General features: G+C 35.3%; 1 protein-coding gene across 4 annotated transcripts in view; it reads left to right on the plus strand.

Moving 5' to 3' along the window:
• Positions 1-16458, plus strand: part of LOC136043198 (lutropin-choriogonadotropic hormone receptor-like) — a 327975-nt gene that overhangs the window by 23094 nt on the left and 288423 nt on the right. Inside the window, exon 1 of one of the 4 annotated variants that reach the window (XM_065728140.1) lies at positions 11218-11638. The exons of 2 other annotated variants lie outside the window; for them this stretch is intronic. The gene's annotated coding sequence lies outside the window, so the exon portion shown is untranslated. Of the gene's footprint in view, positions 1-11217; positions 11639-15320; positions 15340-16458 lie in introns of those variants that run through there. One more of the 4 variants, XM_065728145.1, reaches the window with a different exon arrangement.

Here is a 16458-nt window from a genome sequence, read left to right on the forward strand (position 1 = left end):
GCTATTATCTTCAAAATGTATCCAAGGTCTAATAGTTATGCCTCCGGGACGAAACACCCCCACCCCCTCGGGGTTAACATCTAAAAGGGTTAGTTGTCTTAACATGCAGGATTTATCATTGGGAAAGGGGAAATGTTTGATCCTTGGTGTGTCCAAAAAGACTAAGGGTATTGGCGTGAAATGTCGAGGAATGTTGTGGGATATACTTAACTAAATCAAAAGATACTATCTGCGTCCAATTTATAAAAAAGGCCCATCTGCATTATCATAGGAGCGATTAAATGTCCGAATATTCCATCACAAGCTACCATGTGTATCTCGGTTGTCAGAAGGGCGTATCCGAAATATCACAAGAACAGCTAATGACCTTTCGTTGAAACTGTCATAGAATGTTGTGGGTATGTTAAAATAAAAATCAAAAGCCGCTAATTATAACTACTAAATTAGAATAGGATATTTTAATTCTCATCCCAGAGACATGACAAACAGTGTAAATATTCATTATATGAACCCCCCAAAAAAACGCTATGGAATCAAAAACGAACAGAAATTAATTAAAAAAAATTCAAAAAGGAAAACTCCCCCTTGAGATAGTTGTAAGCAACCATTCCTCCTCCTCTCCAGCCTGCAACGACATTTCTTCATAATAGTTGACGCGAAATTTCATCCCATTGTGCACAATTTCACCAAACATAACCTGAATCAACGTGGTCACTAATAGGACACTGCTACCGTCCCTCAGCACCAATAGTAAAGGCGTAGACCAGGCACATACGTGGGAACCAAGAAGGATAAGGCAACAAGTCCCAAAAACTCGTAATTTTCATCTGAAGGCGCATCGAGGCTTAGGACATAAGGCAATTGAAACGTACTTCTTTTGGCATCTTACTCCCTGCTCCTACACAAAGACCTACCACCCCTCCTTTAGAATACATTAAAATAAACGCTGGAAACATTATTGTGCAATAAGAAGGAATGTGTGACCTTGCAGTAGCCTTGTGGAAATTGATGCATAACCTTTTTGATTTTCAGGACCATTTCTGGTCACCACTGTTATTATGAAAGTAAAGAGCAACAAGAAACGCCGAAATAAACAAAGCTTATGCCGGATAGGAGGAGGAATGCCCCTTCCTTATTCCCAACTTCCTCTTCATGGTCGTAGTATGCCGGATAGGAGGAGGAATGCCCCTTCCTTATTCCCAACTTCCTCTTCATGGTCGTAGAAATTTTGGAGGATGGTCATTTGATCGCAAAATGAGAGTTCCAGTTCTTTTTTTAAGTCGCTGGTAGTTGCAGACCAAATGGCCCCTGTCCTTGGGCCGTTTTTGTATCTAGTCCTTTTTTACATCTAAAAAAGGGATGACACATCCATGATCTTTCTTTGGTAAATAATACACAATTCCAAACATTTGCAGATGAGATCTTTAAACTTCTATAATAGGATCCTCTGATTGTTTTTATTGTTATGGAGTTATGGAGTATATATAGTTATGGAGGGAGGCAGATGCCTCAGAAGGTGTATTTAATGACAAAACATTTTAGCTCTCATTTATCCTTCAGATTTTCATTGATACTTACAGAATTAGTTATGAGGGAGTGGCCAGGGGGGGGGGGGAGTAGAAATTCTTTTATAATTCCGCTTTTTTTCTGGGAATATTTCTTGTCTACGTCGTTGCTATGAAATTAAAGAGTAATAATAAACCCAAAAGGAGCAGAATATAATCCACATAGGAGGAGGCCTGCTCTTTCTCATCCCAACATCCCTTTCATGGTCGTAGAAACGTCAGAGAATGTTCATTCGATCAGAAATTGAGAGTTCCAGTCTTTCTTTTATAACCTTTTACCCCTTAAATTACAATCTTCCACATGCCAAGACATCCCCTTTAGTGCACTAAACTTAACACCCAGATAAACAAACTCCTCTTTAACCTCCAGCATCACTCTTCTAAAATTAAAAACAACCTCAGAATCAACCTCTCCTTTGCTCCTAAATACTAGTACTACTGACTTCTTAGCATTTAACTCCAAATCTTTCTTTTCTAAATAATCTTTTATTAAATCTAATTGCTTCTGAAGACTTTCCCTACTATCCGCCACTACTACTATATCATCGGCAAATAACATACATGATAGCCTGAACCAATCCAAAGATACAAATGGGGCTCCATTATTTTTCATAAAACTTTCTAAATCATTAACAAACAAGGAGAAAAGCTTTGGGGATAAAGTATATCCTTGTTTCACACCCAAATGAGACGTAACCAGTCTAGAAAATTTCCCCATCACCTTCACAACAAACTTCACCCTCCGATACATAGCTGCTATTATCGCTACAAAACAAGACGGCAAGCCTATTTCTGCAAGTCGATATTTCTGCAAGACGGCAAGCCGATATCTGGTCCTCTGGTCTTTCTCTCTGGCTGCTCAATTTTCCTTGTGGGAGAATTTACCATTGGGGAAATTACAAGGAGGTATTTTCCTCGGGGGGAATTTTCCAGGGGGATTTATGCAAGGGATTTCCGGGAGAGGAACACTGGCTCCCGTATATTTAGGGATTGGGGTAATGATATGGTCCTTATTATCGTGTATTAAGTACTAGTATCACCTCTGAGACTGGAAGGCAATGTAAACAACATTTCAATGGTTTCTAAGATGGCTTTACCTTTTACATCGTAAATATGTTCCAAATTGAAACTTAAAACTTTCACCACTTTTTGATCCAAGTTTGAATAAGTACTTAAGCTTTTTTTTTTTACCTGAATTGATATGAAGTAGGTTTATTAAAACAAAAGTTTGTTCTTTTTTCACTGGTCTGTTTAGTCTTCTTATATATATTTTTTTATACCATTTTTTAACCATCGACCATAAGACAGACATGGTCATATTTTTTATTTCTTTTTTTGCTGCTGTTTGGAGCTCAGATCAGCTGTACGGGAACTGACAATTCTATTGTCAGAGCTTGAGTGTTGTAGATGTCAGCTCCATGCAATTTTACTGGTAATTGGTGTGATAGGATTAAACATTCCCTATCTTACTAAGCAGCATTGTATTCAGATAGTTTACTTCTATGCTAGGTGGTAACTACCCTTAAAGTTGTCAAATATCATCAAGTAAATGATAGCAACGCCAAGTCGTAACTTGCAAAAAAAAGCAATGGAAAAAACTGAAAATTAACTATTTAGTCCCGAAATTAGAATGAGTTGGTGTGGTATTATTTTACTACAAAACCCGCCATAGCAATTTGATTTAGCATTGAACTGCAACAATTCCATCATTTTTGCGAAGCTTTTAGGCACGCCCTGCAAGTCAGAATTATATTTTCAAATTCTGTTTTGGCCAGCTTGTGGACTACAGAAATTTTGCTTCTTTTTTACGTGTATGCCACATTTTATACAAATATTGGAATTAATTTTCCAAAGATTTTCCATTAAATATGCAATGGACTTTACAGCCAAATTGTGTTCAAAATACATTTTCTTTGTCAAAGACGGAATGTTGGCGTCTTCAGTTGTGAAAAATAGATTTCTACGCATTAATAGACGCCGTGGGAAGATTTTAAATGTTTTGTAAGTTCCATCACTTGGGAAAAACTAAAATCATATTATAAATTTCAAGAAGTCCAAATAATCCTCTGGCGTAACAAAAACTGTTAGGGCATGCTATTCTTGTGTGATACAAAACGCCTCAATGGAACTGTCAAATTTATCTGCTGTGTCTTTCATTTATAACAGAAGATTTCATAAGCGGCGGAGCATACTATCTGCATGGAGGGTTTTGATCATTCTTGCCTACAGTAGGTTATTTTTGTTAAAATGACTTTTTGAATGTTTTTGATTTATTATTTTTTTCCTATTTCAGTTGATATACTAGAAGAAATTTTCCAATTTTCGTTATTTTTGCAGTTTACATTGTTCTGCGTTTCAAAAGTTAAACCATAATGTCACAGTTGAATTTTATGGGGTTATGATAATAATATGCAAGTTTCCAGGTGGAAATAGGGTATTTTTTTTTGTTAGGAGATTTTAATGCTAAGTTTAGTACTAATAGAATATATGGTATCTTACTTTAGGTCAGTTTGATGCTAGAAAATAAAACAGTAATGGTAGAATTCTTCAGCTTTGTTTATACCTTAGTTTAGGCATGACCAATATAATATTTATCAATGATTGGGAAACTGGAAACCACGATAATGACAAGGGTCAAACTCCGCTAATGGACTTGGATGCTTGTTAAGTTTGAGGAAGAAAAATTTGTTGTTTTCCAGATGAAAGATTTGAGGACAGTTTTAGATGACCATTTGAATTACCTCATCAAACATTTAAAAGTTAGAAAAAACGTTGGTTCCTTCTCAAGCTCTAGGGCTATAATGAAAGAAAGATTAAGATAGTCAGGGCACGTTTTTTGGATGAGTGGGGATATTTAACCGAAAATTACGTTTTTTGGTAATTCATGTGGACCCTAAAAAAGTAGGATGTCCTTAAACGGTGTGACAGGAGGTCAGAAACAACAATTTAAAGGAAAATGAATACCACGCATGGGAATAAAAAATAGACCTCCAAGCAGACTGGGGTAAAGTAAGACTGAAAGTATATTTGCTTTTGGCAGGTTTTTACTGCGATAAGCAGTCAGTCATGGCAACAGTAATCATGAATCAGACAAGATAATGTTAAATAAAAAGCCTCGAGCTTATGTTCCTACCGCAATTTTTAGTATGTCGTTTTTCTGCTCACCTACGGTTTGAATACATCAACGGAAGATAGTAATTTTGTCATCATTCAGTACTTAAGGTCCTGATTTATCCATCTACCATCTACCAAATTAGATTTTTGTATTTTCTTTTAATTTTTTTTAGATTGAAAATACGTTGAATGTTAATTGAAAATTGTTTGAAAAATGATTTTCTCCTTTTTTTTTAGCAAGTTTAGATTCTTTTCCCTGAACAAGTCTAAGTAATATCATAATTCTGGCTCAGTGAATGGATAGACCTGAGACTGATAAATAAATAATAATAGATATCTTGCCCTTTTGGTACAAGTTATAAATGTAAGCGTCTTGCAAAACCGCTTATTTCAGAGGGACAGATATACCTTAAAATTGGAAAAAACAGATGGAAAAAGTAATTTTGCGTTTCAGCACTTAGTGGCTTACCACTTAAACATATTTTCTGGATTTTCTTTTTCAGATTCTTAGAGGAATATCTTAAGACATTCTTGTACCCATAAAAGCTGCCATCCCAAAAATTATCAGTTATATCTACTGTTACAACAGACAACTTATCGTAGCTTCATCAGGACGACGAAATTCACTCTGTGTTCAATCTGTTCATTTTTTACTCCCTCCTGTGAAGTTCCCATTTCTTCTATTTCTTCTTCATTACCTCTTCATTTCCCATTGGAAAACTTCCTGCCTGTCGTTTGGTTTTAGATAAAATGCCAAAACGTGCGATATATGGCAGCTTATCTTTAATTCTTAAAATATGACTTAACCATTTTAACCTTTCTTTCATAATTTTCCTTGACAGTGGGACCGAACCTTTCCTTGACAGTTTTCATACAGCTTACTATTTGATACTGCTCGTCAGTGTGGATGTCAACATTTCCATCTGTACTTACACCTTTACATAATCTCCAACTGAAAGCAGCAAAAGTTCTTCAGTCTACCACCCATATTTCTGTTGAACTTCTGAAGATTAAAGATATTCATACATTACACCTCTCTTTCATTGCGTTTCAGTATTTCCGTGGAGACCTTCCATCAAGTTTTTCCGGGCTTTTTGAAATTGTTCGAAATGTCAGTCCTTATGAAACTAGAAACAAGGATGATGTGCTAGTGCCATCCACCCCTGCAGTGCGCTCGGACTTTGGTCTGATAGTTGCTGTCGGACGTGCCTGGAATTCCATTCCTGTTGGGATTCGACGGTCCTGTACCATAGGATCCTTCAGGAAACGGTTGAAGAATTTTTTAATCAAAAAAAAATAATTTAAATTATAATATTGATCAGTTATTTATATTGTTTAGTTATCAAGATTTAATTTATTTATTTAATTATTTAGATTGAATTTATTTATTTAGATTTGGGTGGTGTGAGTGTTGGATCCTCGATGTATATATATTTTTTTATTTTTATTTATTTTTTGTAAGTAGGTGGTGCGGAGACCGGTTGTACTCGGGTGAGGATTGGTGAGTAGACTCTAAATATATTTTAAGTGTGAATGTAATTAATAGTTATTTATGTTTTGTTTTGTTGTTTTTTTTTCCCAAATAACGGGCCATTGAGCCCTTTGGGATATTTTTTGTTTATAAATGGATGGATATTGGTAATAAAAGGAACTTGAACTTGAACTTGAACAAAGATGCAAAACGTGAATGAAAAAGGTTTTGTAAATACTTGGATATAATAAAAACTATTTGGGCACTTTACTTTTCTTTGGTGTAGAATGCTTCAGTGGAAACGCCAAATGTATCTGCCATGTCTTTTGATATTGTGACAGAAGACTTCAAAGTAATGAATCACCTAATCTACACCATTTGTGAAGATCAAGGCAACCACTTTGTCACAATGACGTTTTTAAGACATCTAGTTTTGGTTTTAGACACGTTCAAACTAATATGTGAAAAAAATATGCTGTTTGTAATGCTCGGACAGGACACAGAGATTAAATAAGGAAATGCATGTCGGAATCACTGCCAGAATCTACAGGATACCAAGCAACAAAATTGGAAAAAAAAAGCAAAGACATTTAAATTAAATCCCCCCCAGGAAAAAGTCCCCCTGAAATCGTCTGCACACTCTCCAATAACCATTACTATATGTAAACAACAGTCAAAGTTAGAAACTTACAGCCCCTTCCCTGGAAACTGTGGGGGATTAAGTCGTCTCCAAAGACATAGTTATTAGGTTTTTCAACTATTTTGAACAAAATGGCTTTCTCAAAGTTTTGATCTAGTGACTTTGGCAAAAAATGAGCGTGGGAGGGGGCCTAAGTATCCTCCAATTTTTTGGTTATTTAAAAAGGGCACTAGAACTTTTAATTTCGTTAGAATGAGCCCTCTTGCGACATTCTAGGACCACTGGGTCGATACGATCACCCCTGGGAAAAAAACAACAACAAAAAACAACAAATAAACACGCATACGTGATCTGTCTTCTGACAAAAAATAAAAAAAACCTCATTTTTGTATATAAGAGCTTGAAACTTCTACAGTTGGATTTTCTGATAAGCTGAATCTGATGGTGTGATTTTCGTTACAATCTTATGACTTTTAGGGGGAGTTTCTCCCTATTTTCTAAAATAAGGCAAATTTTCTCTGGCTCGTAACTTTTGATGGGTAAGACCAAACTTGATGAAACTTATATATTTAAAATTAGTTTTAAAATGTGATTCTTTTGATGTAACTATTGGTATTAAAGTTCCGCTCTTACAGTTTCGGTTACTATTGATCCGGGTCGCTCCTTACTACAGCTCGTTCCCATTAACTGTTTGATTAGCTTGAATTTTCAAAAAAAAAATTCATTTGCTGGTGAGTTACGTTAATGGTATTGTCAATAAATATTTATAAAATTTTTACAGTTCTGTGTACTGGAGACTGTACTTGTTGAGATCGAGGATCACTTTAAAAGCGTATTTTATGCGTGTATTTTATTTTATGCGTGTTTTGTATTTGTTTTGCTATTGCACTCTGATAAATCTGTTTCCCTTTTACAATTAATTCTATCAACTTCATTTTACTCAATTTCGTTGTCTTCCATGTACCCATAAGATACAAAACCCTTGAACGCGTAAATGGTATAGTCTTGCTCTATAGATTCCCTGCTTACACCGGGCCAAACTGACACAAAGGATATCATAGAGAGCTTATTCTGAACTAATAAGCTTGTTCTGTAGGGACTCAAAAAGCAAGTTCTTGTATGCCTATTAGTTTTATAATATGGATTAAACATAAAAATAAGTGTTCCTACTGGAAGTAAGGAGCGACACTAAGACTTAAAACGAACAGAAATTTTTCCGTATATGAAAGGGGCTGTTCCCTCCTCAACACCTCTTTGCGCTAAAGTTTTTTTTTATTGTTTTAAAAAATAGAGCTGTGAGAGAGAGTCAAGCTTTAGCATAAAGAGCGAGGCGTTGAGGAGGGGACAGCTCCTTTCATATGCGGAATAATTTTTGCTCGATTCTAAGTTTTAATGTCGCTCCTTACTTTCGGTGGAAAAAAACTTGTTTTTTATTTAATTTCTGATGTTTTTTTTTTAATATTGCCAGAAAATTTGACACAACCTCCACAGAGAAACTCCCTCACTGTGGAAATATCCTCTTTACAATTCAATCCCAATGAAAGTTTACCCCGGACAATTACTCTTAACCACTCCGCGCTTAAAATTGAGACGGAAAAAGGAAAGCAAGACATATAAAAACAATTTTGTATAAGAATTCTGGCAAATTCACGCAATGTATAATTTCCCCCTGACAAGTTCACTCCCTAGACCCCCCATCGAAAATTCCCCCATGGAACCCCCCCCCCCCCCAGCAGAACATCCCCCCACCCGAAACTGTATGCATGCATCCCAATAACAAATAATGAGTGTTAACAATGGGCAAATTTTATATCTTAAAGACCTTTCACCTAGGGCTGTGGGGGGAGAGATCATTTTATACCCAAAGGTTTAGTTATTGGGCCTTTCAACTATGATGAACAAATGGCTGGCTCAAAATTTTGATCGGACGATCTTGGGAAAAAAGTGGCGGAGGAGGTGTTCCAGTTGCCCTCCAATTTTTTTGGTTACTTAAAAAGGGCAGTAAGACTTTTGATTTCCGTTAGAATGAGCCCTCTTCTGATAGTCTAGGACTACTAAGTTGATATGATCACCACTGAAAAAAAAACAAACAAATAAACACGCATCCGTGATCTTTCTGCTGGCAAAAAATACAAAATTGCACGTTTTTGCAGATAGGATCTTGAAACCTATAAGGTGAGGTTCTCTGATACGCTGAACCTGATAGTGTGATTTTCATTATTATCACTTGACTTTTAGGGGATGTCTCCTCCTTGTTGCGAAAATCAAGAAAATTTTCTCAGGCTCGTAACCTTAGATGGGTAGGCATAAGATTAAACTTAATGAAATTCATATATTTGAAATCAGCATAAAAAGTCAATCCTTTTAATATATCCCTTGGTATCAAAATCCATTTAAAAAAAAAACATTTTTTTGAGTTTCGGTTACTATTGAGCTGGGTCGCTCCCTTCTAACAGTTCGTTACAACGGACTGTTTGAACCGCAGTTTTCTCCGACTTATCTTTCGGTTGTTATTACGCCTGTGAGTTCTCCCTCCTCAGTACCTCACTCTTTACGCTAAAATGTTTGTAAATTTGTAAAAAAACTTAATATTGAAATTAAAAGGTCCTTCTGGTTCAGGAGCCATTCTTGAATAATTGGAACAAAAAGTCAAACATTAGCGTAAGGAGTAAGGTACTGAGAAGGGGGCAACCCCTTCATATGCATAACCATTTCTGTTTGTTTTAAGTTTTAATGTTGTTCCTTACTTTCAGTTGGAAAAAAAAACTTTTTTTTCATTATTTAATAACAACCACAAGCTGAAAACATACAATACCTTTGGTGTATAATCTCATAAAAATCATGGCTAAGAAGCTCTTTAAGATAATATTAAGTTGTAAGATTGGCCCCTCATATATGTAATAATTTTGTCCGTTTTAAGTTTTAATGTTTCTCCTTACTTTCAGTTGATAAAACTTGTTTTTTAAAATTTAATTTCTGATTGTTTTTTAAATAATGCTGGGAAACTCAGCACCCCCTTCAAGAAAATCCTCTTCCCCCATGAAAAATTCCTACATGGAAATATCCTCCCACGTAACCCTCTCCCCCTGACCCCCTACCAAAAAACCCCTAAAAACGTATGTATTCTTCCCAATAACTAATACTATATGTAAACAATGGGCAATGCTCATAGCTTGCAGCCCTTCCCCCGGGGACTGTAGGGGATTAAGTCATCCTCAAAGACATAGTTATTAGATTTTTGGACTATGTTGAACAAAATGGCTATCTCAAAATTTTGATCCGGTGACCTTGGCAAAAAATGAGCATGGGAGGGGGTCTAGTTGCTCTCCTATTTTTTGGTCACTTAAAAAGGGCACTAGAACTTTTAATTTCCGTTCGAAAGCAACAAATAAACACCTATCCATGATCTTTCTTCTGGCAAAAAATACAAAATTCAACATTTTTGCTGATAGGAGCTTGAAACCTCTACATCGATCGAAGTTAACACAAGGAGTTACCTCATTTTGAGGATTCACAGGTTTACACTCTACTATTTAACTATTTTGACTTTCAATGCGGATTTGTTGACACAAGCATTCGTTGGAACAGTTTGAAGGCGGATACCAGTTTACAGTCGATTCCTCATTGCATGAGACAATGCAAAACATAGACACGACACTTCAACCATAGGGGGAATTGGGAAAGTTTATTCAAAATCTGCCTCACTGGCGCTCCCGCAGCCCTCAGTCCGCCAGTGAACGACCGCCTCACTAAAATTATAGGGAATTAGATGGTTGACGATGGTGCCTTATCCCATTTAGAGAGTTACGACCGTCGCGTTGGTTGTCCACTCGGATTATTTGAGAATAACAGGCATATGCTAACTAACACAAACCAATGTTTTGGCGACAGATCCTGCCAGATTGCAAACATACCATTCAAAAAATAGTTAATTCCCTTTGTTTTCCCGTTAGGACAGGGAAGTGAAGAGCGAATGCTTCAAATAGCATGTACATTACACTCAGCCGTTGTTGAACTCTCGTAAAATTAATCTGTAGACGGTAGAAATGATTATTATAATGTAGGTATTTATAATAATATAGTTTTTCGAAATGAAGGGCACTATTACTTTACAAGAACAGGGGCACTAAGGGACTTCGCCTGGCGCTGAGCCAGCACGGGCCTGGTTATGCTAAGTTGGGTTGACAGCAGTGACTTAAGTCTCGACAGAGCTTCATAAGATAACCCATTATATAACAGGCTATTGTATTTGCTGTAATTCTCTTTCTATTACAAAAATATACTTGCCGCCCGGTGAAAAAATCACTAGATTTTAGTGGATTTTAGCGATTTTCTTTAATAATCTAGTGATTTATGTCCTGATTTAGATTTTTTTTGAGGTAATTTAAAAAATCACTAGAAATAGTGATAAATCACTATGAGTGACAACCCTGTATACTCTATACGTGCTTGATCTTAAACTCTTTAAGTCCTCACGTAATTGCATCTCTCACTAAGCTAGACGGCGACTCGCCCTTAGTTGCCAATAGAAGATTTATGCTGTTATTACTACAAAAAATGACAGCCAATAAATTAACATATTAGTACAGATCTGGACCATATATGATTATTTTTCAGTTATGTTGTCGTAACCTTGGAAAAAAGGCGAGATATATATTATCAAACATCTTTCTTTTATAGTGCTCACAGCTGCGGAAGTTTAACTGCTTGTTTATTCTCATTAGTTACTGTCATTACTAGTAGGTGTTCACTTATAATTCGAGCTTGTGAAATATGCAAGCAAGGAACATGTCGCTCAATTAGTTTTAAAAATAAACTCATGGATAAATGTGGATGACATTTCGACGGGTAAAGTTATACTATTGTTAACCGACTAGGATGCCCTCTAACATTTTGATAAATTGATACTACATCATGACACAAACAGTAAGCTCTTCTCTTTAAAATTGTGAAATGGCTCCCATTTTGAAGGATGAGTCCGTGGGGGGAGGACTGCATTTTTGGAAGGTGTAAAATAATTTATGTTGAAACCCTTACGTCTTGTTGAAACCCTTTCTAAGAATTTTGTTGTTATTGAACAACAAAATTCTTACATTGTTTCTTATAAGAGGTACCGTTTAATTGACTTTTGTATTCGATTTCAGTTAAATTGCATACCAGCCCGCCCCCGCCCCCCTCTTGCGTCTTGATCTATTCCAACTTTGGTCATTTTTAGTCTGATCATTTTTCTGCAGTTATTTATTATATGAAGTCGGTTCTTAATGACCAACTAAATCGGTTCTTAACAAAAGATGGCCAACTAAAGTCGATTCTTAATGGCCAACAAATGACCAACTAAAATAAAGAGGAAAAAAGTTGTAGAAAAGTTGAAAGTAGATTATAGCAATTCCCATTGTTCCAAATTTGCAGGGGGGTTAATTCACGATTCGTGAACATTCGCCCTGCAATTTTCTAACCTTGTAATGTTTGTGCATCATGAAAGTACAGGGAGGGTCAAGCATTTCTGTTTAATGAAGATACAAAAAAAGCCATTTTTCAAAATCTAGAAGACAATTATTTCTTTTTTTCAGTGAAAATAAAAATTAAAGTTTGCAATCTAAACACCTTGTTGATATATATATATATATATATATATATATATATATATATATATATATATATATATATATATATATATATATATATATATATATATATATATATATATATATGTATGTATATTTGTATATTTATATATATTTGCAAAGAATTTTTACTTAAAGTTTTTTAATCATCCTTTAATCACTCTTAAATCACTCTCGTTTCTTGTACTATATTACTAATGTCTCCGATCACTAGCATATAACCGTTATAACTAAATATCGAAATAACTCACTAAATCTTTTGCAAAGATTTTTTATTCTTAAAATCTTTAATCACTCTTAAGTCGCTCTTAAATCACTCTAGTATCTTGCACTATGTTACTAATGTCTCCGACAAGGCCGTATCCAGCGGGGTTAGGGGTTTGAACCTCCCCTCCTGAAATGTTTGTCTGATTCGTAAAAACGTAACAAAAATGAATATAAACAAATTTTTGATGCGTATTTAAAGTTGTTTTTGTACCCCCCCCCCCCCCCCCCAAAAAAAAAATATCAGATGTGACTCTAGTCTCCGATTACTAGAGTTGAACCATTATGTAGTCTCAGTGTAAAAATAACTTGACAAATCTTTTGCATACTTTTTGCTCGGAACATTTTTAGTCACTCTTTAATCACTTAAATTTAGCTGTTATGTAACCTCAATATCAAAATAACTCGCAAAATATTTTGCAACTACTTTTAATATAAAAATTTTAGTTAAAAATTGCTGGCCAAACTTGTTAAATTGCCATTCCTTTTTTTCTTCTTTTATTGCTATTATTCAAACGGATAGCCCCTAGCCAAATCGATATTCCGTGACCATGTTCTCAAGTCTCAAAAACCAGATCGATTTTTTTGCCAAAAAATAGTGCTGAAGATAAATCACCAATATTTATTGTAAAGGAAAGAAGAATGTGGAAAGGAAAGAAGATCTATGTCTGCTCGGGAAATGTAGTGGATAGAGAAATCTTTCTTTTGAAAATATGTCTGTTAACAAAAGGGAGAAGTTTGATTTTTTTTTGTATAAACTTAAAAAACATATTAAATTCACAGTCTTGTACAAAAAGGAAAGTGGACGAATAAGACTAAGATTTTTAAAACGTTTTTTTATTAAATTCACACATTCGCATAACTTTTGAAGAAAAATATCTAACTACAGAACAAGAAAAGAAAACACATTTAAATAAAACCTTCAAATAGCCTTCAAAATTATGCACACACCAAAATTATACATTTTACTCTTTACTAAGTCTACGGTAGAAACTGTTCTACGTCAGCTTTTGGCCTATGCTTAGTGTACCTACTCTAAGAATTCAGACCTGTAAGTTGATTAATCAATTATATGTATGATTTATTATGTAAACTTTATGATCTCTGTTTACATTCAAGCTTTTTCTTTGTGGAGAATTGATTTCTATTGCCCCCCTCCCCTCCAATCTCTCATAAAGCTTTCCAAGAGAGTTATATAATTGTCAATTATTTGTGGCCCTTCCAAATCTTTATCACGGTGGGAGAAATTTCGTAGGCAATCAAGGATAGTGGAAGTAAAAGGCCTTTTTCTTGTGTATATTTTAATGTGCTGCATTTTATGTTTCTATATTATATTATTTATTTTGAAGTACCCATCTAAGTTCAAAATCGTTCATTTCAGAATATCCCTCATCCTAATGTATCTATATATATAAAAATAAGTTGTCTGTCTGTGGATCTGTGGATCAGGTGACGTCATGTTTCTGTGTCGGCTGACGTCATGAAATTAGTTGTCGTCATTTTTGCTTTGACGGTGACGTCATTAACGGTTATTAAGACATTTGTTCACGGAAAAATGTTTAATTGTAAAATGACTGAAGAACCTATTGGGTTTGGGATTTTGACTTGGATAAGGTCATCAATGCCTACCAGATTTAAGTTAAAAAAACAAAGGTTCGTCGATATGTACTTCATAGTGACGCTGAAAAATAAAGAAGAAAAAGAAAACTGAAAAAAAGAAAAAAGGTAAAAAACTAAAAAAAAACTAAAAAGAAAAAACACTCAAAGAGAAATTACAGACCGGGACACAAATGACGACCGAGACAGAGGGAATATAAGTGACGACCGGGAACCTCAAAAAGAAATTACACACTGGGACACCCAGACACAAATCACGACCGGGACACAGGGAATATAAATGACGACCGGGACACAGGGACACAACTACAACGGGGACGCCGGGGGCACAGGCAGGATATATAAATGACGACCGGGACACAGGGATTGTTCGAATAGAAATTACAGACCGGAACACCGGGACACAAATGACGACCGGGACACAGGGAATATAAATGACGACCGGGACACTCAAAGAGAAATTACAAACTGGGACACCGGGACACAAATGACGACCGGGACACAGGGAATATAAATGACGACCAGGACACAGGGACACATCATTAGAATAATGAGGTATAGATCTGAATACGGATTGTTTTTCCCATGGACAATTATATGTTGCATGTTCAAGAGTCAGTAAACCTGACAATCTATTTATATGCACAGACAATGGGACAGCGAAGAATGTTGTATATTCGCATGTTTTACGTAGTTAAAAACATATATTTATATATATATATATATATATATATATATATATATATATATATATATATATATATATATATATATATATATATATATATATATATATATATATATATATATATATATATATATCTCTCTATTCACAGATGGGACACAGGGACACAACTACAATGGCGCGTAACTAATATAGCGCGTAACGACTTACGCGCGCGGGGGGGGTTTGGGGGGTGCGAAGCGCCCCACCAACTAGGTGTTGGGGTGGCGTGAAGCGCCACCCCAACAGCTAGTACTACTATAAACATGCATCCGTGATCCGTCTCCTGGCCAAAAATACTAAATTCCACGTTTTTGTAGGTAGGAGCTTGAAACTTTTACAGTAGGGTTCTCTAATACGCTGAATCTGATGGTGTGATTTTCGTTAACATTCTATGACCTTTAGGGGGTGTTTTCCCCTATTTTCTAAAATGAGGTAAATTTTGTCAGGCTCGTAACTTTTGATGGGTAAGACTAAACAAGACGGAAATTATACATTTGGAATCAGCATTAAAATACAATTCTTTTTGTGTAACCATTGGTATCAAAATTCCATTTTTTAAAAGTTTCGGTTACTATTGAGCCGGGTCGCTCCTTACTACTATTCGTTACCACAAACTGTTTGATTAACAACTCACTGCAGCCCCAAGCCGCTTGGGGTTAACACAGTGCACACGCTGCTTAAATATTTATAGATATACTTTTTAGAATTTTGATTATTCCTCTAAAATTGTGCAAAATTGATAATTGCATCATGTAATTTTAATTTTTTATTTAATTTTTGCGAAAGAAATCAAATAAATGGTAAATGTAACTATTAGTGATAAGTATAACACCTCTCATTTGTGATATAATCTAAAATCTGAAATGAAAATATATTTCCCTTTGCTGTTTCAATCATAAAAACTAATTCGTCCCTTAAAATACTTATTGGCTCTAAAAAGCACGTGCTTGGAGATTCTTCAAAACTCCAAATTTATAAACTTCTTTATACAAATAAGGAAGAAAGTGCAAGGGTTAGATTTAGCCGCAAACCGGACATTACTTTGTATATTGTGTGGGTTATACTGGAAATTCCTTTGTGTTATGTAGGGAGTGTAAGGAATTGTAATAATTAAGGAAGCAATTTTTGAATTTTTTTTTATTGATAGTGGTGACAATTTGTGAATAGTGTTTTTTTTGAGAGGGGGGAGGTATATGCTTTTTAAGATCTCGGGGGATTTCTTTTTCAAGAAAAATACCCAAAAAGGATATCGTTAATGGAGAGTATAAAAAAGGGGCATTTTTCGAAATATTGGTGAGAGAGTAAAAAAGTCTGGGGGGAAAATGCCCCTCTGCCTTCCCATTTGGCCCCACTGATTATTGACGATATAAAAGTAATGAAAAGAAGGGCTTTCGTGAAATTATAAAACTGGGGAAATCCCCAAAACTAAGACTCAA

The sequence above is a fragment of the Artemia franciscana genome, chromosome 2, assembly GCF_032884065.1.
Source record: "Artemia franciscana chromosome 2, ASM3288406v1, whole genome shotgun sequence".
Lineage (NCBI taxonomy): Eukaryota > Metazoa > Arthropoda > Branchiopoda > Anostraca > Artemiidae > Artemia > Artemia franciscana.